The sequence below is a fragment of the Pteropus alecto genome, unplaced genomic scaffold (assembly GCF_000325575.1).
Source record: "Pteropus alecto unplaced genomic scaffold, ASM32557v1 scaffold103, whole genome shotgun sequence".
In the NCBI taxonomy this organism is placed as follows: domain Eukaryota; kingdom Metazoa; phylum Chordata; class Mammalia; order Chiroptera; family Pteropodidae; genus Pteropus; species Pteropus alecto.
This window is the reverse complement of record NW_006436288.1, coordinates 75,570-101,791: the sequence shown is the minus strand read 5'-3', so window position 1 is coordinate 101,791 and position 26,222 is coordinate 75,570. Positions and strand designations below refer to the sequence as shown.

The 26,222-nt window shown below is 37.0% G+C and overlaps 1 long non-coding RNA gene and 1 pseudogene across 6 annotated transcripts; both read left to right on the top strand.

Moving 5' to 3' along the window:
• The first annotated feature begins 6 nt into the window (after positions 1–6).
• LOC107195737 lies at positions 7–26,222 on the top strand. 6 transcript variants are annotated; one of them, XR_003046562.1, is made up of 7 exons: positions 7–375; positions 3,862–3,906; positions 6,092–6,295; positions 8,078–8,193; positions 9,866–9,943; positions 16,604–17,941; positions 22,903–26,222. It is a non-coding gene; the product is annotated as an uncharacterized LOC107195737 (long non-coding RNA). The 6 variants fall into 6 exon arrangements; XR_001516959.2 differs by lacking the exons at positions 8,078–8,193; positions 9,866–9,943 and having other exon boundaries at positions 16,604–17,187; positions 17,769–17,941; XR_003046561.1 differs by lacking the exon at positions 8,078–8,193.
• On the top strand, positions 9,605–9,723 carry LOC112480428 (annotated as a pseudogene).

Genomic DNA, 26,222 nt, shown 5'->3' with positions numbered 1-26,222 from the left:
GGGCGCCCCGAAAAGAGGAGGCACCGCGCGCGCGGGAGCGGGGCTGCGGCGGCTGCAGGCGCATCCCCGGCTGAGCACGCGTTCTGGGGAAGGGAAGGTTGCAGGGCAGTTATCAAAGGCAGTCGAGTTCCTTTTCCTGACCCTCCCCCCCCCCTTTCCTCCTCGTTTCGAAATCCGCTGTCCATTTAAAGAAATAGCGGTCGCTACCAACCGAAATAGGTGACTCGACTGCAAAGTTGACAGGACGTGTTCCTGAGGATAATATCCTTCCCCAGGACCACTGCTCTGAAACTGTCATCGCCGGATTGGAGGACCCTGAGATCCTGCCAGGAGAGCAATAAATGATTGGAAGAACATTGAGGGGAAGTTAAGTCGGTGAGCTGAGGGTTCTAGCCTAAAGCACAGGTGGTCTGATTATCGTTTTTAGTTTTTATAGTCTCTTTACCCTGAAGTGTCCAGTTCAGAAGGCTGAGAACGTTATCATTATGTTTAAATTCTAAACCCTGCTAATACATACATAGGGGGTTAATGTATGTATATGTGTTGTTACACAAATACGTATGTATAAATATAGTGTGTGTATATATACACATATAGACCAGGACAGATTTCCTAGATTCTCTCCAACCTACAGATTTTTCCTAGCCGCTGCCCCTCACTTCTCCAGGTGTTCAGACTTTTTCACACGCTCATCAGAACCCTCTGAACCAAAATTTATGAAAGGAGTTGGAGTGGCAAAGAGTCCTGTTGCTGGGAAGGTGGGACTAATGGCTGTTTGTAAGCCGTTTTTGTCACCTGGTAGTCCTATCCTCCCCAGGAGAGTTCATGTCCACATCCACTCTTCTTAGACCACCTGCTGCCCCACCCCCAACAATTATCTATCTTTCTGCTTTTGATCCCTCCACTGATGATTCTAGTGTCCCATTGCTGGGGGTTAAAGTTAAATCGTATAAACCTCTGTATCACTTATCAGTATGACAGTTGGCAACTCTCAGCTTCTGTACAATGGGAGTGGGGAATAGCACCTATCCTGTAAAATTCTTGTGAGTATCAAAGAGCAAATATATATACAATGTATTCAACTACCTGAGTGCTTGCTACCTATAATAACATGCTCAATTAACATTAGCTACAGTTATTTAACCTCGGGACAGAAATAACTCTCAGCTTCTCTTCCTATCTCCTCCTTACCTATTCCAAGTGACTCGCTGAAGAAGAAGGCTGAATTAGAACGAATGTGGTTCCAAAGCCAAGTAAACAGTAGTAACTGTGGCAAACATTGCGTTCAGACCAGGGATTGGCGATCTCTTTCTGTGAAAGGGCGGATAATAAATATTTAAGGCTTTGTGCACAGAGGTAAAGGTAAGGACATTATATAGATCTTTGTATAATAAGAGAAAAAACAAATATCCACAATTTTTAATTGACAAAAATGTAAGGTGTAATCGTAATAACGATTGTAATACAGGTTTAGTAATGGGAGGAAGAGAACTCATTTTTTGAGGGAGGACAACATTTCACTTAGTTAAACCCCAATTCAAAGTAACTGTTCTCTATCCTCAAAACTGCAAATGTTTACCTGTTAACATTGATCTGTAATGACATTTTACATATTTCAGTTTTTAAAATACCTTTTCACCCAGATAGGTACTGCCATGAGCATATTCATTGCTTAGAAGGCATTTATACAATTCTATTAGACTTCTCTAAGTTCTCTTGATATTTCTCCTTTAGCACGCCATTGCATTGCACATTGATTATTTCCGCTTGAAGGGTAGGTGGAAGCACAGTTAAGTGGATTTAAAATATGGAAATTTCCTTTCATTTACATCAAAATCCAAAAACCACTGTTGGAACTGTAGTTTGATTTCAGAAAAAAATAAATGCTGCAAATTTGTGTTGGGATGGAGATCTTGTTTCTTGTTTTAACTTTTGACAGTATGGGACGTATATAAAGCAGCTTGATATCATTTGTGATCGACTTCTCAGCTGCTCCCAACCCCAATCTTTGTTATCTAAAGGCCTGGAAAGCTAGTTTTCTCTCAGCTCTTCTACCCCTCTACAAGTCTTTCTTAGCTTGAAAATCCAGTTTATCTCTGAGAGTGTCTCTTAGCTCCCATTCATTGGCCTTGTTTTTGTGGTCCTACCCTAGTAGTTAGTGAATATCAGTAGGAAAGAATTGTAAGGCAGTATAGTTTTGCTCTGTGCCTGTGACTCCTCTGGATTTTAACCTGTCACATCAGCCCACACACTGCCATTAAAATTTATTAAAAGTTAGGCTGATTTCTCCTTAGCGTTGTCTATGGTGGACTTCTCTACGCTGTAGTCAAGGTTGAGAACCACTGTGGGTCTTTTTTCTTATAAAGAATTGTCATTTTCTGAAATTTAGTTCACTTAGGTTTCTCTGTGCTCTCATCTCTCTAAAGTTTTTTTTTCTTTTTAACTATAATTGTTTAGATTATCTGATGTGTTAGGAAGTGAATTATGGTTTTTTGTGACTGTCTACATACAAACTGAAAGAGGAATCTGAATGTCTAATCTTTATCTTCCAAAAGAGTGATGGAGAGGGACCAAGAGCTGGGAAGAATGATCAGTTAAGAATATGTGGAAGTGGATGTGTTTAATTTACAAACCTCCAGCCATTATCGTAGTATAATGTTACATTTTTAAAATGAAAACAATAACATTTTAAACAATATAAGCTATAATAAGAAACACCATCAGTATATCTGCCAAACCAGAATTCCTTAACCCAATGAGCATGCTTCTGTAAGAGGGATTGGTCAATCGGTGGTGTGGAAAAGAAGAGATAAAATGTTTATGCTTATCTAAATAAGATGTGAGTCTACAGCCATGCCACCCTGAACACTCCTGATCTCATCTGATCTTGGAAGCTACACAGGGTTGGGCCTGGTTAGTACTTGGATGGGAGACCACCTATTAAAATTAAATAAATAAAATTAAAAAAACAAATAAGACATGGATTTGAAACTTTGAGAATCACTGCCCTAAACTACATATTTTCTTTATTATATCAGTCAGAGTGCAATCAGAGAAGTAGAATCACTCTGTGTGTGTGTCTGTATATTAGATACGTGTATACAGTGATTCTACTCTGCTTTCATGCTGACTGATATAGAAAAGGAAATATATATAGGGCAGGCAGTTGGGAAGAGCAGATGGATGTAAAGTAGGTAAAATCAAGAATAAGCTACAACTCAAAAGCATGAGCTAGAGTCCATGAGGATGGATTAAAACCCATATCAATTCTCACTGCCTCTGATCTTGATGGCTGGAGTGTCCTACACAAGCTGGGGCCCTTTGTCATAGAACTATACATTTACTCCCCTAACCTAGGTGTGGCAGAAGCTGAGCTAGGATCTTGGTGAAGGAGGATCAGTCACAGGCTCAGCCAGTGCCACACCCCAATGAGGTGAGGCAACAGATAAATGACCACGTGTGTGAGCTACAAAATGTCTACTGCTTCATTTCTAGGCTCCAGATCACACGACACTCTCTCTTGTGGCCCACCCTAACAGGAAACACAAGAGAACTCTAGAGATGTAGTTCAACTTAGCCAAGTTGTCAAATTACAGCATCACTAAGTGTAATAATCAGCTTTTGATAAGCCCCCTCTGACAGTTATATTTTTAGAATTTCTTTAGTATTCTGTCACATCTCCCATATAACCTTCAAACTATTGTACTCCATGTGCCTTCTCCCTATAGCTTCCCCATCTTTCTACTAATGCCACCGTATTATCAACCTCCAACCTAATAAACCTCAAAATAATTTTTGACAAGTTGCTCTCTTTTATGCCGTATATATTGCTTATCCCAAATCTTTCTGTTTTGTTTACAGATGCTCCTCTGTCTTTTCAGTCATCTTTCTAGAAGTAACAACAATGTAAGTTTGGATTAATGCCACTTCTCTTTTTCTACCACCAAACTTCTGTAGCTCATCTGTCATCACTACTGGATCTTATATCTCCGCTCGAATCTCTTCATTACTCCCATTTCTGTCCTTAGGTCATATCCCATATTACTTAAAACTCTACTCACACACACAAACTATGAAAGTTTTTTTCTGTCATGCATTACCTGAAAACCACCTCTTTCATAAATCCATCTCGCACTATATAAATGGAAGATATCCAAAAGCTAAGGAGTTGGAATGCTGGCGTGGATTTATTATGTTAGTACTGCTCAGCTGTCCCCTAATTATGACCTGGGAGGTTCAGAAGTCTTTAAGAAAAGCATTGTTGAAGAAACAGCATCCTTGTCAAGTTCTGTAGTAGCTGTTCTCCATAAGCCATTAATGCTATCATTAAACTGGGCTCCATGGATTTATTGGAGATGGTGGGATACTGAAGTGACAGGCGCAAGTGACATCACTTAACTATCTTAACTACCAGAGAGAAGGGAAACGTGGCAGTCATAATGGACAGAGCTAGAATGGTCATCGGAGTGATTTGATCTTTCAATGGTGTTGGCTGATTTATTGTAATCCCCCTAGGACTGAAATACATACACTACTACCCTACTAATGTCTTACTTGATTTTTATGCATAAAAAAGCTCTATGACTGGAGTAAAGAATTCTTATTTGAATCTCAGAGCGTCCTCAACTGATTTCCAGTCTTGATTCAGTCCAGATCAAGTAGATGCAGAGCCCTTAAATTAAGGGGAGACAGATCTCCTTAAGGAAGAATCTTGCTACATTGCCAAAATGTATGCTGTATATCTTCTACTCACCCTTCCCCGAAGGCAACTTTGGGCACTTACCAATACATATGTGCACTGGTGACCAGAAAATAACCAAAATTTGGGGAGATTATTGCACACTAGCTCTGAATTAACACTGGTTCCTAGAAACTCCCAATGTCACTTTGGTGTGCCAATCAGAGTAGGGCCTAAGACATCAGAAAATAAGTGGAGTTTTGGCTTGAGCCCAACTCATAGTGGGCCTGGCAGATACCCAAACACACCCCATGATTATTTTTCTAGTTCTGAAATAGAGTTGGAATTTACATACTCAGCAAATGGCAGAATCCCTGTATTGATCCCCCAAATTATGCATTGAGAGCTTTACAATAGAAAAAAGCCAGAAAGGAGTTCCTAGAACTTCTGTAGTAGCCATTCTCTGTAAGCCATTAATGCTATCATTAGTATGGCAAGTGTTTACTTGCCAAAATAATAAACCAAAGGCAATTTAGCATTCTTGGAGGGATTACAAGGAATAGTGCTGCCATAAGGGCCCTAAAGGATGGAGAAATGATCATTTCTAGTACAGTCTCATTTATTTCACCTCTTTGGCCTGTGACAAAGGGATAGATCTTGGAAAATGTTGATGGATTATGGTGAACTTAATCAGGTCATGATTCCAGTTGCATCTGTTATTCCAAATGAGGTTTCTTTATTGGAGTAAACCAATACAGTCCTTGGTACCTAGTATGCAGCTCTTTATCTGGTTAATACTTTTTCTCTTATCTCTCATAGTAAAAACTACAAAAATCAGTTTGCTTTCAACTGGTAGGACTAGGAATACATTTCACTATTCTCTCTCAAGCCTTTATCAATTCTACAGCCCTCTAGTATAATCTAGTATAGTCTAATATAGTCCGAAAAGAACTTGATTGCCTTTTCATTCCACAAAAATATCATTTTATTCCATTACAGCAGCAAATATCCACAGGCTGAGAAATAAATTTCATAAAAATTTAGGGCCCTTCTGCCTTAGTGATTGCCTCCTCTGATCTGGGTCATGGTCAAGACATCCCTTCTAAGGTGAAGAACAAATTGCTGCATTAAGCCTTTCCTCCTCTAAAGAAAGAGGCACATCTAGTGAGCTTCTAGGTTTCACTGGGACTCACTGTAACAGCAGGGTCTGCGTCAGGTCCAAGCTGTGTGCCAGCTCCTCTGCCCCTTGAGCTCTTTGATCCAGAAGACCCACTGACATTTGAAATGTCTGTGGCAGATAGGGAAGTTGTATGAGGCCCTTGGCAGGATCCTATAGGTGAATTACAGTGCTGACCTTTAGGATTTTGGAGCCAAGCTATGCCATCTTCTAAACATAAACATTCTCCTTTCAAGAAATAGCTTCTGGTTTGCTACTGGACCTTAGAAGAAATTGACTACTTGACTTTGGATGACCGAGTCATCATGGAACTTAAACTGCCCATTTTGAGCTAGGTGTTGTTTGACCCACTAAGCCATTATGTTGGGCATGCACAGCTCACTCCAGCATGAGTGGAAGTAATATACAAGACTGAGCTTAAGCAGATCCTGAAGGAACAAGTAAGTTACATGAGCCATTGGCTCAGATTTCTATGGTTCTTATTCTACTGAATCCTCTCTCTCAAACCACACCTATGACCTCATGGGAAGTTATCCGCATCTACTATACTAAGGAAGAATGAGTTCAGGTCTGATTACAGATGGCTTGGGGAGGGTTATGCTGGTACCACCTGAAAGTGAACAACTATGGCTACTGCCCCACTTTGGAGTGTTACCTTTATACATTAGTATTTAAGTTACAAGATATCAAAGGAGGAGTGAGATCCAGTTATAAGACAAATGGACATCATCTAGAGATAAAATCTTATTTGTGTATCCTTTGAGGGAGAAGATCAGTACCTTTTCATCTGTATGAGGGGTAGTTACACCTTGTTAAGTGGAAGCATGATTTTTCATGTTATCTTTATTTGGAAGTGGTTAAAAGGGGTAGAGCTGCCAAATTGGTAAACAGCAGACTGCTAATTCCCATAGTTCCCTTTCCCTTATATCTGAGTTAGAGTTGGCAGAAGAAGCGTCTACATGAAATCTGAAAGGAAGAGGTGAAGAAGTGGTCACTGCTTTCAGTAGTTTGCTGCAGTCAGATATGGTAATGGATAGATCCAGAAGTCCGTTTTGGATCCAAGCATGTCTGCTCTCCTTAAATTTCATGATCAGCCAACCCACTGAGGCAACAGCTGCCCTCCTTTAGGCATCTGGATATAATTGGCCTCTTGGGTTTCTTTGCAAGTTTCAACTTGTCCACCTGTGCCAGTGTTTCCACTTGATGGATTATTGACTGCTCACTGGTACAGTCTATGTAAGAAAGGCATGATAAACACTTGATTTTTTTTCTTTTTCTTTACTGGTTCTCAACATAATAAATGATTTTCTATCATCTCCCCATGGTGAGCTACTTACTTTTCCCCCAAATATCTTAACTCATGGATTTAAACATAGTTATCTATTTTAATGCATTGCGATTAGTGCCCTTAATGATGTACAAATTGTCCATCCTTGGCCATCTGTCAAGTTCTAATATAATAGATTCATTATTATTTATTACATAGTATTCTAAAATTCCCACCATTATTTCTCCTTTTACCCATGCAATTATTTAAAGGTATGGTTTCCTTTAAAATTTCAAGAGCATGAAATTTTCTTTTTACTTATTTTAATTTGTTTTTAATTGATATCTTACGTAATTGCACTGTGGTTCAAAATTTGTTGTCATTTGATACTGGTATTTTGAAGTCTGCCAAGATGCCTTATGACCATGTGGAGTTCTACAGACTTTTTCTGTAAAAGGCCAGATAGTAAATACTTTAAGCTTTTGGGACATATTCTCTCTTCACCTTATCAATTTTGACTTTATATAATTTGATACTATTTTATTAGGTACACGTAAGTTTAGAATTTTTATGTTTTCTTAGTGAATTGGGCATTTTAAAAACTATTATGAATGTCCCCATTTATACTTAATAATTGTTTTAGTTTTAACGTCTATTATTTCTAATAAAAATATAGCCATAGCAGCTTTATTTTGGTTAATATTTGCCTGTTATATCCTTTTTTGTCCTTTTATTTTCAAGCTTTATTTGTTTTTAACATTTTTGGTGGACCTCTTCTGAATATCATATAGCTAGTTTTAAAAAATCTTTTCTGACATTACCTGCTTTTTACTTAAGAGTATATTCCAGTCGTGAATTGTGATTATAGATTTATCTGGACTTGTTTATCCTATGTCATTTTAAATTTCTATTTGTCTTGCTTCTTCTATATTGCTTTATTCTCTTTTCATGGCAGAGATAGTCAATTGGCAAATATTCCATGTGCTGCCCCACATTTAGGGGCAGCGACATGAGTAATCCTGAATAATAGGAATGAAAGTGACTGTTACTTCAGGTACACAGCTGGAAAAGGTAGGTTTGAGTTCTCCACGCTTTCTTTTATCTTCTTGCAACAACTTAAAACATGCCAGATGGTAAAGCCTTCCTCGGTCAAGTCCTTCAATGACTGTAAAGAGCAGAGTCTCCTACCAACCTGCACTGGTGTGCAGCAAGAGCGAGAAGTAAATTTTTTGTGTGTTACATCAGTGAGAGTGAAGTTAATTTATCATCATAGCTCAAAGTAGCCTATTATGACTCAGACATTATCTTAAAAGATTTAGAACGTTAACATTTTAAATATTTTCCTTTTTTCCGTTTTTCCCTTGGTTTGGAATGTGTTTGATCTATCTCTCTTTTTTTATATTTAGTGTGTCGGTGTGTGTGTATGTGTAGAGATTGCCATTACAACTTGTAAGCCCAATAGGGCATTGCGAGTATGTTTTATTCAGGATCTAATTGTGTTTATTTGTATTGCTGGATCCTTCGGATTGTCTGGGGGACCACACTACTGCAAGTGGAATCACTGTTCCTTTTTCTTGCAAATACATAGAAGCCCACCACCAGTCTCCTGTCACATATGACAGGTTCATAGCTCCTAAGCCAAAACTATTTGTCCAAATGTGTTTCTGAATTCAGGCATTTTGGATTTAGAAAGAGTATATAGTGCCCTTCCAAATCCAAGATTAAAATAATTCAGCAACCAAATGTGTGAATATTCAGAATAAACAAGATATATACAGATAGTAAATTGCCTCCGGCGGTTGACATCGGAGTCTGCCACCAAATTAGTTATGGAAAAAAAATTGTTTTTTAAATATTTTTCTGGAATTATGAATAGGGAATTCTTGACTTGTATTTTTTTATTAGGCTACAAAGTAATTGATTAGGATAATTCTGGCCACTTTAGTTTAAATGAATGTTTTCCAAGGCTCTTTAGCAACAATGTCTTTCATATTGGTTTTTACTAGCAATATCTGCATCACCAAATGGAGGCCATTTCCTGATGACTCCGTTTCAGCATCGCGTTTATTGATTATAAATTTTAATTTTGGATACAAAATTTTAAGAACGTTTATTACATCAATGTGTTTTCATAGCAGGTCATGTAAAGTAGCAAAAAGTTCTGGAAGCTATAGCACATGAAGGATATTCGAAGAAAACAAGTATATTGTAGAGTAGAAAGTCAGGGAAAATGTCAAGTATGTTAAAGACTTAGAATTGCAGAAGGATCTTTAGAGGCTTCTTGTTCTAACCTTTTATCCAGTACAGAAACCCTGTCCTAAAGACTTCCAAGTAGGTCATCACTGCTCTCTTCCAGAATGAGGGAGCACACAGTTTGTAAAGCAAGCCTCCACATTATTTAACTGCTAAATTAATAGGCAGTTTTTCCTTATACTGAGAAACTTATTACTTAGCCACAATCCATTTTGAAAACACACACACTGTCTATGGCCATGCCACCCTGAACAAGCCCGATCCTGTTGGGTCGCGAAAGCTAAGCAGGGTCGGGCCTGGTTAGTACTTGGATGGGAGACCACCTAGGAAGACCAGGTGCTGTAGGCGTAAAAAATAAAAAAATAAGGAATTGTAAGCTGACAGGGTCCTTGCAGTCTGTGAGGTCAGCTAAGTTTTGTCTCGCCTAAAAAAAAAGAAAAAAGAAAGAAAAGAAAATATACTTACACACCATACATTTTGTTTTCTCCAGGATACCCAGTTCCTTCAAAATACACAAGGATGGAAATGTTCAAATTGTAAATTTCAGAATGAATATCCCAAAATGGAGGTAATCAAAGGAGCTTTTCAGTAATGAGGCATACTCCTTCCCAGCATGGGGACATCTCGTTTTGGGTTGTAATAAAGCAGAGTGGGGCACTGCTTGATCTGAAGGAGAAATTCCTGCATGAGAGGCATAACCCACTGGCCTGTAAGTTCCTCCCCAGTTTCAAACTACATGATTCTTTGATTCCAAATGGATGGGAAATGGTGAAACAAAACATCTTTTCCAGTCTTCTTCCTTCCTCCCTTCATGAATAATTAACCTCACATTGAATCATCCTTCCTAAGAAAAGTTCTGAGTTTGTTATGCCCATCTGTCTTCCAGTCAGTTTGAACTTACAAGGTAATTTTTACAGAATTCCCAGCAGAATAGACAAATTCTGATCAGTGGTTGCCAGATAGAACGTGTGTCCTGTTCTAATCTGTAGTAAAGTATATTTCATAAAGTTAAATTGGATTCAAAAGAACATTTTAAAATATTTTGAATTAGTATAGATATGATTGTATGGCTGTTATTGAGAATGACTCTTTTCTCATGTGATACATTATTGCTTTGTTATCAAAAATCCTGTAAACATTTTAAAAACAAAACGGTTAAAGAACAAAAAAACACTGTTATCAAAGGCAGATATATTATAGGATACTTAAAGTTGCATGGAAAGACATCACTAAGGGTGAGGAGCTACTATACACAAATCTCATTAGGCATAAATTCTATAGAAACCTTCTTATGTGACAACATCTTCACTGGGTATGGGTTGACAGTTGGTTAATTGGAAAAATCGATTAAATGCTGATAAAAACTGATTAAAAATATTTCTTAAGCATGTGTTTTACCTTAAAATATATAAACATATGCTTTCTGATATGTGGCCAAAACGTTTTCCAAAAAGATATTTTTTTTATTATTTTTTTAAACATGGATCTGCAGCTTACAGTGGCACTTTTTCCCCCTGTAAACTACACACATAATTCATGGTCTAGGATTTCTAGCTTGAGTTCTTTTAAAGCGAACCGAGAATTTCAAATCACATATAAGACAATTGAGTGCAGCCTCTTAGATTTTGCACTTTTCTTTTGCCAAGCTTTTGTAGCTGCCTCTCTACAACTAAGTCAACAGCTATTTCTAGTACTTACCCTTTCCAATCTTTCCAAAGTGTTAAACTTAGTTTTCACAGAAACTATAACCCTCTCTCTTTTTATGCTATGTCATCAGTTTATTCAATATTTAATTAATTTGGATAATTAAAACAAGCACAACTGGTAGAAACCAGTCTGAGAACAAATCGGATTACTTAACATCCATAGAACATAACTGGAGGGAGTAGATGTACCCAGAGCATTCTAGAGCATACCAGAGAACGTCTACCAGCTGCCGGTGTGCCATGGGTGTGCCATGGCACTTGTCAGTATGTTCTACAGAGGCAATGAGAAGCAAGGGTTAATCTAGAGAGTATATTAAGAGAAATTTCTTTTAAAAAACTACTGTGGAGTCAGATGTGCCAAAAAATACAATGCAGGGGTTACTGGCGTGATTGGGCTAGCTCATAGGGTACTTTTGTGTGAGTTAGAAAAAAGCACTCCCCACAACACAGGGTTTGGTAAGGAAAGCATGGGCTAGGTTTCAGCCTCCATTTGTCCCCTCTGCATGGTGTCACTTTAGGGGTCCTTTTTGTGTAAGGGTATACTTACACAACCAACACAGCAGCCCTGAGTCCTGGGACAGAAGATGGATTATGATTAGGGAGAGGGGACAGGAGCTGATCTGTACTCATGCATGAAAAGATGGGACAGAGAATTAGGAAGGATAGGAAAGATATGACCTGTGGAATAGGAAGTCTTCAGTCCTGGAAAGACTCCATGTAGATTTTGCGACAACTTATACAGATTGTTTTGCCTAGCCAACCTGCAGATTGTCCACCAGTGGGTGAAAGTTCTTTAGCAAAGAGGCCTATACAGTCTCTATTCATTTTACCACAGGTTCCTAGACTGCTCCCCAATCAGCTTCCCCTGCTACTCCACCTTCTCTGCTGTTCCACCTCTCCAGCTGCTCCACCTCTCCTGCTACTCTGCTTCCCTCCCTACCACTGCTCTCCTTTGCACTACAAAGACCACTAAGTTGTTTCAGAGCTCTCTTTACTGACCTTGGATGCTTTTCTGCTCAACTCAAAAATTTTCCTACCTATCAGATGATACCTTTAGCACCTTTCACTGATGACAGGAACTTTCGTTCGAGAATTCATTATGAAAAACAAAGTTAAAATGCCTGGTTGACATAGCATAACATGAAGTTTATTCTTACTAAAGTGTTAGGGGTTAATGAAATAAACGTAAATGACTGACAGGAAGGAAGGAAGGAAGGAAGGAAGGAAGAAAAGAAAGGAAGAAAAAGGAAGAAAGGAAGAGAAATTAAAGAGCTGGTCCCTGAAAGTGAATGAGGCATACCAAAAGGGGGATGCTGTGGAAAGCAAACTGAAATCTCAGTTTTGTAGTCTTATTTATCTTCAACTATGCCTGGAAAGAGAGAAGTTGATTATGAAGTTGGTTTTTTTTTGTTTATTTTGCTTTTTTGCGTGTGTGTTTTCTTTTGTTTTGCTTTGCTTTTTGGTATTATATGTCAACCTTTGAGCCCTATGGCACCACTAAAATTTCCGACGAGCCTTGACAATTTTATTTTTATAAGCATAAGCACCGTTAATGTAAAGCAGCTAATTATAAGGCAGTTCATTAACTGAGCTATAAGTGTATTTAAAAAAAAAAAACTGTAGAACTTGAACACTGAAAGAGAAGGATCCTTCTTCTCTTTGCTCTCTGCACACTGAACGCATCCTGATAGGGAGATTACCACCGCCAATGCATATGTACTGTCCTTGTCCTGCCACGATGGTCTTTCACTTTGCTTCAACTCACTTTGTTTCATTGATGGAATGCTCCTTGCCTGGGCATGGTGTTCTTATGTCTTATAAAACCAAATGGTTAACCAAACACTTGCATTATTCAAAGCAAATAATGATGTCCTATTGAATATCTTTTAAAAAATTTTTTATTATGTTAGCTACTAGAATAACCTAGCACTCTTTCTTCTTTTGCTTGGAAATCGAGTGTTTACTGATATAAAGAACGTAGACATCACCTGGACCGTGGCTTGCTCAGTGCCTTTCTCACCCAGGATCTTGTTCATTACAATGCAGATTATAAATAAAGTCTCACCCCATTTCTGACTGTAGGTCTGGGATGGAGCCTAAGAATTTGTGTTCCTAACGAGTTCTCTCACGATACTGAGACTACTGATCTGCAGATAACACTTTGAGAATCAGCCCAAACCCTTCACTCCACAGATTAGGAAGCTGAGCCTTAGAGAATTAAAATGTTCAGCCCAAGGTGACCCAGCCCATTAGCAGCAGAGTCAAGACCAGCACCCCAGGCCTCCTGACGTGCACAGGCTAATTACACATATATCCTATTGTTTCTTTTAAGGTTTATCAACTTTCTACATTACTCCCTCCTTTTTGTTTTGGCATCAGTCAGGATCTCAGCTCTCATTCTGCTACTTATCTCTGTTAATCTTTACAGTGAAGTCACAGGATAGTGTTTGGTATGCATTCGATAGCGTTTGGTATGGATTCGTGATCTTACAGTAGTACCAGTCCTGAGGTCCTCCCTCTCCCTAAGAAAGAGTCCTGTGACACAGTCTTGGTTCATTTTTCTTTCTAGAAAAACTTTTGCTGAACCCTTAAATGGCAAACTCTTGGTAAAATTCCTGGTTTGCATTTTAGAAAAGTTTTTTTTTCTTTTCTTTTTTTCAGACTATTACTCTTTTAGATCATTGTTTTCATCTCCTTCTGTTAGAACTTCTAAGGTAACCCTGAGACTTCTCTGCTTTTCTTCACACATCATTTTTTTTTTTTCCACAACAAATAAGTCTAAAGAAGGAATGTCTTACAATTTCCAATTATTTTTTTGAGCACTTTTGATTTGGGAGTCTCTGTTGGAGAGGCTTCTTTCTATCGATTGCTGCTTTGCTAACATCTCAATAGGAGCAGACCAATTCGGTGCCTTCCTTGCTCATTTTTTTCCTTCAGTTAATACTATTTTTACGAATAAGATAGTATTTTAGTACAGTTTTACCTCCTTTGCTCTTTCTCTTCACCTTACCTTAGCTCTTCACATATGCTTCTCTCATTTGTTCTTATTCCACACGTAATCTCTCTTGTCCTCCAACTTCCTTCCATTAATAACTTCCTATCGAAGTCTCTTGGGTTCCAGTTAGTGAGCCTCTAAATTATCCTCTGGTTGACATCATCTTTGTCTCTTCCTGCTTTAAACATAATTTCTTCAGACTGTATGCTTACTTTTTAAATCTCTTTGGGAAAAAGTATGGGATGGCGAAATGAATATATGGAAAAAGTGCCAACACATGCGTCGTATTAGAAAAAGTTCAGTGGACAGGCGAGTCACTTGTCTTCTGCGGGCCTCGCTTCTCTAACTGTAAAACTCAAACAGGTTGGTCTTGCAAGGGCTGCAAACTCAGAATCTGCCAATAGAATCCAAGCAGGTTATGTATCCAAATTGAAGAAGCGACTCTAGGAAACTGGGGAAAACATGCAATGTCCAAAGGGCATAATTTCTGCTCAGTTCTAGTTGCAGCTGTGGGAAATTGCCGGCCACTCAGGGTTTCTGGATCTGATTTTTCAAGAGTGGTCAGGAATCTAGATTTTAAAAATGTGAAAGTTCCTTATTTTAAATGTGGACAGCTAATTCAAGTAATGAACCAAAGCACACCCCATCTATGGACCAGATTTAGCCTAAGCTCCCAGTGTGTACATTTAAATGAGATGGGACTTTTAAGTTCCTTGCAAGTCTAAAATATCATGACCTTTTGGTAATGTTTTAAAACTAACTAGCTCTCCTGGGCGCATTCCTTAAATTGTTTCCTTGTCATCAGTGTTTGTTTATTTGGCTATTAGTCTCCTAAGTGAACACTCTAGTGTTTGTCGTAGGAGGAAGATATGACTTCTTCCTCCTGCCTCTAGGAACCAAATGTTTCGCTCTCATACTCTTAGCATCAGAATCAGCTGAGCACGCATGCTCTTCCTATGTGATGGCTGACTCTCTGGTGTGCAGATTGATCTTGGGGTAGGCAGCCTCTGTGTAAAGCTTGCTCCTCTGCTCCTTGGTGTAGAGGCAAAATTTTAGTCCTTCCATATATTCAACGTAATGTTAATTTACAGAGCAGTCTAACTAGGAGGAAGCTCAACAGTCAAAGAAAGACTTGAGGTTCAGAAGCCTAGGGAAAGGAATGGTTGCTAAATAGTTAAAAAAAGAAAAAAAATGGAGGAAGTTCCTTAAGAGGACAACTGAATTGAACAATATTCACAAGATCTTGCTTTATCTCATTTTATATCTTTCTTAGAAATTTCCTGCAAAGGAGAGCCTTTAGCCATTCCCTGCAAGCCAGCTGTCCCTGGACCAGGACTCTTCTGTTGGAGTTCCTTTCTGTCTTCCATCCAAAAATTGTCACATTTTTTTCTGGTTAAACCCTGGCTGGTTGGTGTTCTTTCTCTTGTCACGATAAGTCACTCACGACGAGAACCCATCATTCTCTCCCTGTAACTGGACTTTGAGAATCTTCACTTTCAGTGTTTCAGTGGAACTGCGATTCTTTAAATGACCCTCAAGATTAGAAAGAAAATAACACTCAAGGGCCAATGATATTAACAAGGAGGAAAAATACCTTCCTGGCCAGTTAGAGTTTCTGTGAGGTAGCAGCAGAGAGTATTATTGACAAAGTTAGGTATCCACACTTTATGGAATTGGGAAATATGTCTCAAACTGCAAGTTCTCTAGAAGATTCTTTAATTTTTAAAATTTTAATTACATAAAATATATGTATATCTATTTTACAAGTGTATCCTGAATCATTTGATAACCTTTTAACCAGGGACTGACATGTAATTTCAGGTAGTTAGTTTACATTTGTTTATGATTACGTCATCATTAATTTCTAATTCAGTACTCCTCAAGTATTTCTTTAAGAAATCTTAGGGCTTTATGAATTTTAAGTGGGAAAAATAATTGGTATGTGAATAGAAACTAGGTCCTGGAGTGAGATACTTCTAGGTGTTATTTATCTCGGCACGTTATGTAAGCTCCTTAAGCTTCTACGTCTATAAAATTGATATAATGTTAGTAAGGTTTAAATAAAATAATTCTTGAAGTGAGTTCAACACAGAGTCTGGCACAAAGAAACCACGAACAAAGAAGCTAGCTTCTACTCTATGGTTATTATTTCTATTGCTGGCTACTTAAAACCTTATCATTTGTTCTTGCTTTTAATTCCATTATTGCCATAGATACGTCATCTAATATTTCAAAATAACACACAGGCACAGACTTAGAGGACAGAGTTGGTGGTTAGTGATATGTTATGATCTGAAGCACCCTATGAGGAACTTCTTAATGTTACTTAAATTTCTCCCTTGCCACTAAATTTCTAATTATTATTAAAGATCGAATCCTCATCTTGTATCAGAAAAAGCTAGCTCTCTGTCAAAATGTGTGCTTCCCCTTCAGAAAATTGTCACTAGAAGCAGCTACCCAGACAAAGACTATATTTCCCCATTCCTCCTTCACCTAACGTGGCCTTTCTTCTAATATTTACCTGTAGAATGTGAGCAGAAGTGATGTGGCATTTTCGGGTCAAGATTTAAGAAGCAAGTGTACGTTCTCCATCATCATTTTCATTCTACCAGCTGAATTCATTTGAAGATGAGGACCCAACAGAAGACTAAACCCCAAGATGGAAGGAGATTGCATCTTTGAACTACATAACAGAGGAAAACTGCCCACCAACTGAGAGCACTTACCCTAGTTGGTTAAATGAATGAGAAATAAACCTCTACTACATTTCTGCTACATATTCTGGAGACTACTATTTACTGCCCCTAGCCTTATCCTAATTAATACAGAAATTGACTCTTTGAAGGAATGTTGCTATATTAAAAAGCTAAAGTAAATACATTTGGCCAAACATTTGGGCAGCAGGTGGCAAAGAAACATGTTGGGTGCTGGAGAGGTGGAGACCCATGCTATGTGTTGGCAAAGCATTTTTAAAACTATATCTATGATAACTTAAAAGGCAGAATCTATTACAACAATGGACTAGTGACTGCTATATGTTCTTCTCTTTCTTAATAGTTTTTATTATGATTATCTCGTTCCTGTTTTATCATCATATAATGAGCAGTGCAGGTAACTTCTCTATATGTTTGTATATCATAGTACTGAGAGAGCTTTAGATGGGAAGACTTCATATCTCCCAAAATGCTGGACTTTGAGCCAAACGCTCGAACTAGATAGGACTATAATATGTATCCTTAGAGTGAGCAAAAAAGGGTGTGCTTGAATATTTAGTGAAAAGAATGGCAGACTGAGGAAGAGCCAAAACTTGTTATCTCTTCCAAATTTCGTCTAACCTAAGATTTCATTGGTTGTCAAAACCACAATTTTCTGTACTACTAAGAAAGAAAAAATACTGCCAACTAAATATGAATTTGCTTTGAATATTTGTCCTTGATTGAATAACGCATTCTTATCAAAGAGATGATAAAGTGTGAAAAATGTATAGATGAGGAGTAATGAAAAATATTAATTTTTTTCTGAGAACTGACTGTCCCATCTAAAATAATATTTTCTAATCTCCTCTGTGCCCAGCTGTTGCCTTGAGATTATTTCTCACAAATAGATTATGAATGGAAGTGAGATGTGTCACTTCTGGGCCAGATTCTTTAATATGTGTATACCTTGTCCATACTCTCTTTTTTCTTCTGTAGCTAAAAGCAGATGACAGTGAGATCTAGGAGATGGCAGAGCCACAAAGGGAAAAAAGAAAAAAGAAAACAAGCCTGGTTTCCTGAATCACCAAATGGAAGAAAGCCACCACAGACCAGAAATTCCCATACCGGTCTATGATGTGATCAAGAAATAAACTTCAATTTTCTTTAAGGTATATATTTTCAGCATTTATTATTATTATTATTATTATTATTATTTATTATTATTATTATTATTTATCACAGTCAATATGATCTTAATTAACACTTTCTTACCTGGGTTGTTGTAAGGATTAAAAAAGGTATTATATGTAAAGCTCTTAGAAGAATGTTCTAATGTTAGAAGGGTTTATTAAAGCCACTGTTGCTACTAGAACTGTGTCTTCCAAGTCTGAATGTGATGCTCTTCTGAATCATTGTTGTAAGGATTTTAAAAAGTATTATACGTAAAGCTCTTAGAAGAATGTCTAGCATATAATAAGCACTAAATGGATGTTAACTATTATTATGATTTAGAATAACTTTTGTTTTTGGAAATTAGAAAGTTGTACTAGAAAACAACTTGAGTCAATTATTCCAAGTCTTGCCACTTTAAAGATAAAGAAATGAAGTCACTGAGAGGATGAATGACTTGCTTTAAAGTCACTTTATCAGTCGTAAACACTTTAGTATGAATTAATCGCTTTGTTTTAGTCAGGAAAGAGCAGGCTGCTATAGGAATGAAACTATGGATGGGGAGGAATGCAGATGCTTTGGAAGTTGGGTTATTACCTGTGAGGGAAAACCTGGGATTGAGAGAGAGTTGGGAGAGGATGGGAAGAACTACACAATAACATTTTCGTGCTATTCCTAAATATAATGGTATGCCTAAAATTGCTTAGTAAAAAGTAATAAATATATTTGGGTAATTGTTAGCACAAAGTCTCTTTTTCTGGAAATGACTCCCAGAAGAGGCAAGCCTAGATGGCCATGTTGATACAATGTATCCTAGTTCTTCTACTATGGCAGATTGGAATAGAGATGTACAACTCACCCAAACTGAGACAATTGGCGGCTTCTCTTGGAACCAGTGTGGAATTGGCTCTCTGAGAGTTAGATGTGTTAGCTGTGGGGAGCCTATCTGTTACATGTAGCATCATGCCTGGAGTCATATTTATGGCCTAGAAAAAGCTACGTGCAGGCCAAAATCATAGAAAAACAGAAGTTATGAATAAGTGAAAGGATCTGGTCTGTGGAGATAAAAATAGGGGCAGATATTCAGAAAATAGCAAAGAAGAGAGGCCGTGTGGTTCCAGGATTTATTGAGCATGACCCCCAGCCCAACAGCTTACCGGTTCCCATCTTCAGCTCCCAAGAGGCTAGATCGGATAGTGTTTTCATGAGTTCTCTCTGTTCTTAAAAATAAAGCCACTTAAATAAAATCTGAACTGGTTAGTTTCTGTTCTTTCAGTCAAGAAATTGGTGATAACACAGTCCTAAATGAATTTAATGACTAAATCAATTAAAATTAAAATCTCCTAACAATATTCAATTATTTATTGTAAGGTAATAACAATAAAAGTTTACATCTGCCCAGACCGAAGATCTTATTAAAGCCACTATTGTTACTAGAACTGTGTCCTCCAGGCTCTCGTGCTAAGAGTCTGAATTTGATGCTCTTCTGAATTGTCTACTATCTTAGAGATCACCTTAATAATGATTTGAATTGATGGAGTTAAATTTTTCATATTTCTACCACGACAGATAAAATAAACCAAAGTTTTAAATGTTATCCTGTTCAGAATTTCTTTGAAGCGGGTAGGAAGAAGGGCAGAGAGGGAATTTTTCTTTATTACAATAGTAATACATGGTCATCATAGAAACTTTTGATAATATAAATAAATAAAAGAAAAATTCTAAAAATCAAAGTTTACCACTAAACATTAGTAATTTTTAGGACAAAATCTCAACAATGATGAAAATGTAGTCACATTAGTATCTTGAATTGTCCTCAAGAATTCATATAATTTTACTGGTTATATTTCTTTGTATGCTCATAGATGTGTTGTTGTTGCATCTGTTGTTTTATTTTGTTTTGTTTTCCAAAGAGTTTACTGAGGACCAGAATTTGAATCACTGGGAAACACTTTTTGGAAACACTTCTTTATTTTTGCTAATGAACAATAAACACATTTACTTTATTCTGTTCCTTTGTTCCTTAGGAAGTGAAAAATCATTATCTAATTGAGATATCCTGTATGTTATAGAGAAAAAGAGATTCAAACCACGTTCCTAATTCTTTATATTCCCTTATCTGCTTTTTATCAGCAATTTAATGAAAGCATATTTTTTATTTCCTAGCTGTTTGCTTGTGTTTCCTGTTAAGACACCAAATCTAAAATGACTTCAGTTCCAGAAAGGTCTGTTTGGCCGCTCTGGAATCATGATCTATTTCATCCCCTCCTTATTTTGGGCTTTCACTGTGCTTATTTCTGTTCGTTTTCTATGACAAATATTTCATTCTTTCCCCCATTGGGGCTAACATTTATTATCTTTGTTCCTATTATCCTTTTCCCTTGTTAGATTTAATTGAGCCTCTCTTGTTTTGTTTACCATATTTTAAAAATGAATTATCCTGATCCCACAGTATTTGCTCCTTATACCAAGGACTTACTGCCTGCACGAAATTCTACTTGTTTCATAACCAAAGTTGATGAATAAGAGTTTTAGAGGTGCTTTGCTTTCTTTCACACGTTTGATTTTTGCCATTATACATATTTATCTCTGTTTTCCACTAATAAAGGGGATACAATTGAAAAACTAAACTTCCTAAACTCTCCACTATGGTTTTCTGAGTTCTTTCCACTTTGAATTCCAAACTTTTTTGGAGGGGCCATTTTAAGAGGACATCATTCTCTGGTTTGGCTTCCAGAGACTTATGTTCCCATTCTGCTGAATCATTATCAGCTTTTTTAACCAGGAAAGACACACTTTACTTGTTATGTGAAAATTTAGCTAAAGTTTTGTTGGGGAGAGCAGAGGATTATCTACTTAATCTGTTTACACATGGCTGGCAAGAATCATATCTGAATTTCAGAAATTTCAGCTACTCTCAGCAGCCGGAACAGGTGGAATGTAAGAGAGTCTTACATTCGGTTAACAAATATTTATGGAATTTCTACTATGTACTGAGCACAGTTCATCTGTGAATACAATGGATATGACCTCTGTTCTCAAGGAGGTCATGGTCTAGCCAGAAAGATGAATAGATGTGTGTTGCAATATGCAGTGTTAACATCTGTGATTGGGGTAGGCACTGGGTTAGAGGAGAGCAGACCAGGTGGGGAATGACAGAGGTAAGATACATATGCTGAGACTTCAAGGACTAGAAGACATAAGCAAAGGGGAGGGCATTCTAGAAAGAGAAAAGAGCTGAAAAAAATTGAAAGGAGGTTTGAGGAACTCCAAGGACTTGATGTTACTAGTGATGGTGTATGTGCATTGAGAGTGTGAATGTTGTTGGGAAAATAGGGGAACATGTGATGAGATTATGAATGGTTTGTGTGCCATGCTGAAGAATTTACACATTATCCTGGAGATGCTGAGAATCCTTGAAGAATTCTAAACAGTCACATAATGATCAGATTTATAATTTAGAATGAGTCCTCTAGCAGTGGGGAGGAAGCGGGTGGGTACTGACGGGTCCCAAAGGTCTTTTTTCACATGAATAGAGGGTACTTCTCACTTGAGCTGAGCCTAGCTTCACTGAAGGTCAGAGAGGTCAGGACCACCCACCAGCACCTGAACATTTACCTCTTTTTCTACTTTCCTTCTTTTTATTCCTCTTCCTCTCCTTCTTCCTACCCTCTCTGCCTCCTCCTTTTCTCAAACATTCTCTTAAGGAGCTCTTAAACTTGGCAGTTAAAAAAAAAAGTCAGTGAAAACTTTCCAGTTAGTTGTGAATGTCTTCTGTCTTTTTCTCTATGGTCATTGTTAAATTACTTACTGGCTGAGTTTCCTTTCATGGATGCTCAATGCTCTTACTTTCCCTTTCACTACCTGTATTTCTTTATCACAATCCATTATCACCTTTGATATAGGAAGGGGAAAAATAGAAATTCAAGTAAATTGATTTTATTATTGACTTGTGGTTCTTTCAGAGAATTTATTAGTAGAATATGAAAACTACAAGTGACCTTAATGTTTTTCAAAATGTTTTTTAAAATGTATGCTGTGACTCATGTGTAGCTCATGAAATCAATGTAAAGGGTCATAGCCTGCATTGAAAAAAAAAAAAGGTCATAACATAATCTATTAGAACAGAACATATCAGAGCTGCTAAATAGACTAAATGTCAAGATTGTTTTATGAAACTTTTGCGTAATTATAGGCATGTGTTTATTCATGCAAGTAATATAAAACATATGTCTTATGAGCGGTAATAAAAAACTTAAATTTTTAAAAATACAAAACAATTCTTAAAAACTTTGAAAAAGCCTGTTTGATCAACTTTTTTTTTTACTCTGAGGGTATGAAAAAATTGAGAACTAGAGAAGCTGACTTGTCCAAGTCCATTAGTGGTAAATACAAGATTTGAACTCAGATCTCCTAATATTCTGATATTCTCTGAACGCAAGTTGATTGATTACCTAACATGAGGACTGGATTGTGGATTTTATTTACTTAATTTATCCTTGAGACCACGTTGTGAAAGAGAATCAGATATTCATGATGCTTTGTTATCTTAGTATTTATGAGAAAATAACCCATGTTTCTTTTTCGCTTTGTATCACAGATGAAAACTAGACTTTGCTAGATTGTCAGTTTATGTCTTTATTATTTTTAAAATTCTTTTTTTTTGTGGACAAGTTTGATATATATTCATGCTTATGTTTTCAATAAATATAATCTAGTTCATTTCTTTCTCAGCTAACTGGCTAAATATCATTTTTGCCTTTCCTTTCATATTCTCTGTCTTGAAAAATATACATTTCAGGATGTTTAGGGTGTTTTGTCTTAGATCAAGTAACTGTTAGGTAGACTTTGAACCTCTGCTAGCCTTATGGTTCTATTGCTTTTACCTTTGAATCAATATGTTTGGATTTTTTCTTCTTTTTTTTCCAAGAAATTAAACTTTTCTGTTTTATTCACACAGTATTCTATGACAATATCAAGAAGGCATTGAGGCACCACAAAGAACACCAGATTGGAAATTAAGAGACCTGAGTCCTGGGTTTTCTTGTTACCTAATTTATTGTTTGAATTTCAGCGGATCTCATAACAACTTTAGGCCTTGATGTTTTCATTTGCAAACTGAGGAAGTAGATCAAGATTATTGGTAAGTTGCTGTAATCGGTGTTTCCTAATCCTGTGGAAGTTATGGATTCATTTTCAAATATGAAAATACTGCTTCCTTCCTCTTTCTTTAAGAATATCTTCTATAGTTGGAGGACTCCTAGAGCTGGAAGGAAATTTGAGCAAGCTAGATCATCCATGTCATTTTCTTCCAGTCTCTTACTTTTACTTATCAGTACTTCTTGTTTATTCATTTTGTTTATTCATTTAGTAACTCAATGTTTTTACTTCAAATAATGACATGGACAATACCACTTAAAATCCATTTCTCATGTAAGAATCCTTTATTCATTCATTCTCCTTGGGTCTGTCACTGTGTTCCATGTTGTGGGTATAATGGTAAATAAGATAGACATTTCCTTTCTACTAGAGAGACTGACAAAAAGAAGTTACCAAAAAAATTAATAAAATAACTTTAAACTGTGATAATTACTGTGAAAGAAATACACATGACATTGAGGAATTATAGGGAAAAATCATTTTAATAAAGAGGGGTCAGGAAGACCTATCTGAAAAGGTGACAGTTAAGCTGCAATTAAAAAAAGATATGAAAATATTTGCATGTAAAAGAGGAAGAAAAGGTATTCATACAGAAGGACTAACATGTGCTAAGGTCCTGTGACAGAAAAGGATGGAATGTGGTTTAGAAACTTAAAGAACAGTATCGACACAAGAATGTCCAAACGTATAGAAAACTTATGAGTTTACTGGAGCCAAACTGAGGACATGCCCCAAAGCAAGATCTCAAAATGCTCCGGAGAAAAGTAGTTTTGCAGTTCTTTTTATATATTTGAAGCTAAAGGTTGGGGAAATGAGGAAGGTTACGTGAAATCCGTTGGTGGTAGATTAAAGAGATGGAGAAAGCAAGGTGGGGAGATCCTCATGAGTGGATAAAAAGCAAAATGAAGAGATGCTCTTACACTGATCTATACAAGATAATTAACATTTAACATTTACATTGAACAAGGCTGGTATATAGACAACAAGATCACGTAATCCCTTGAGGGTAGTTATGCCTCTAAGGGGTCTGAAAAAGAGGATCATTCTGGCATTACAAAGGTATGTTAACCTCGATACACAAGAACAATGGACAGAGCTTGTTTAAGGCAAAGATAAACCTTTTACTAAATAAGTTATGGGCTGGGATGTGACTACCCATCATGACCCACCCAGTTACAAATTTATAATCAGATTACCTGTGAAATTCTCTTTAGCCGCTGAGCTTGTCAGATTTATTACATAGCCCCTTTTTTGTTCACAACAATATCTTGTAACTTAATGAGAAAGAGAATGGTGCAAGGTGGTGTTGGACAGATAGCAGGGGCCGGGTTGTATAGGACATTTTGGACATGGTAACTGCTTTGGGTTTGTTCTGCAAGCCTAGCCTCAAAATCTATACATTTCATTCAATGTATTAATTACTTACTATCAGCTTTATTACTTACTTATTTACTGTATGTATGTATGTATGTACGTACGTACGTATGTATGTATGTATAAGCCAGTTCTTGTGCACTATTTTAGATTTCCTGGCCTCAGTCATCTTCAGTTTTTAGCTATGAAGGAAAAGAAGAACTTTTTTCCTCTACCTTCCTAGGTTTATTTGTTAGGTCCTGAAAATAAACTGATAAGAAATAGATTAGCAAGAGAAAAAAAAGGAAGATTTAGTTGCATATACACCCATGGGGATTCCCAACAAATGAAAACTCAAGGAGGTAGCCAGGTGATTGAAGCTTGATATATTTTAAGATAAACAAAAGAAAGAAGTTTGGGGCTTCTGGGTGGGAAATGCAAGTTATGAGAAGGGGAAGGGAAGAAATGTGTGGTAAATAAGGGTTGTTTTGTTATGCTGCTAAGAGCTGGCTCTGGGTGTAACTCTCTGTCTGGTAAGAGACACCTTTACAAATGGAAATTTCCTTTTTAAATGTAAATTTCCTTTGCAAAAGGGGAAATTTATACTCTATTGTTAGGCAGTTAGAGGAAAGTAAAGAGCTTTTCCTTCATCTGCAGGTTCTCAGTTGCCTTTAGCTCAAACTAATCTGTAGGCCAAATAGACATATTTTGGGGTGGCATGTTCTGGTACCCTTCATTCTGCCCTTTAAAGCTTTTTTTTTTCCCCCATGAAAAGGCATTTATGTGGAAACAAAAAGAAAAACAAAGGTTAATGGATGAAGCAAATGATAAACCCACTTTCAGAGACCAGAGGGAAGTCGGTCAAAAATATTTCCAAATGTTGGGCTTAAAATATTTTTAGATAATGAAGTGAGGATGGCAGTGACAATACGACTTTCAGTTTCCTGCTTTACTGTTTGAATGTCTTGGTGATGGCATATACGTGAGTGTCACAGTCATGGTTATTTTTTCAGAACAGAGCACGGAAACATCACATTAGCTAGTAGGACCCTTTTAGATACTCCCAATAAGGATTTGGGCAATCAGGTGTTAGTTATCGATGGTGTCAAAACAGAAGGATGAGGGAAAAATTGGAATTGTTTAATTACTGACAAAATATACAAAACACAGGAGCCAATTTACAATGAGGTGAAAACACTCAAAGACAACAAACATGGCTAGAATACAGTAACCCACAAAGATGTACTATATCTTTTTTTATTGAGGCATAAATTTTTTTCTCTCTCTGCAATAACTCTAATTTTTATCAAAGATAAAGTAAGACTAATTTGCAAAATAAATCTAGTCTTATTAAACTTGGCCTGATTATTTACATAAGAGCATCAAGGATAATAATTGACCATTTAGGCTCTTTTAAATCTGGTTTGCTGGGAATTTAAATAAGGGAACTCAGATCAGACTTTTAAAAACCTCTTGAGACTAAGAAGCCAAACCAAGAATTTTCTATTAGCCTTCACCTGCAATACCTATAGATTTGGGTGAATTCTTCCTTTCTCAAGGTTCCCAATATGTTTTAAAGTTCCTAGGCCTGTCAGGAAGTGATCTTCCTTACTTACTTGGAATGTCAGAAGTACTATAAACCAGGTATCGGTTAGACATTCCAAGAGGGCTTTGTAAGCATTGGCTCCACACAGTCAACCCTAGTTCCTTAAAGCTCTCAAGTTATATTAAATTTCATATGAATATGCATAATTCTCAAATATGACA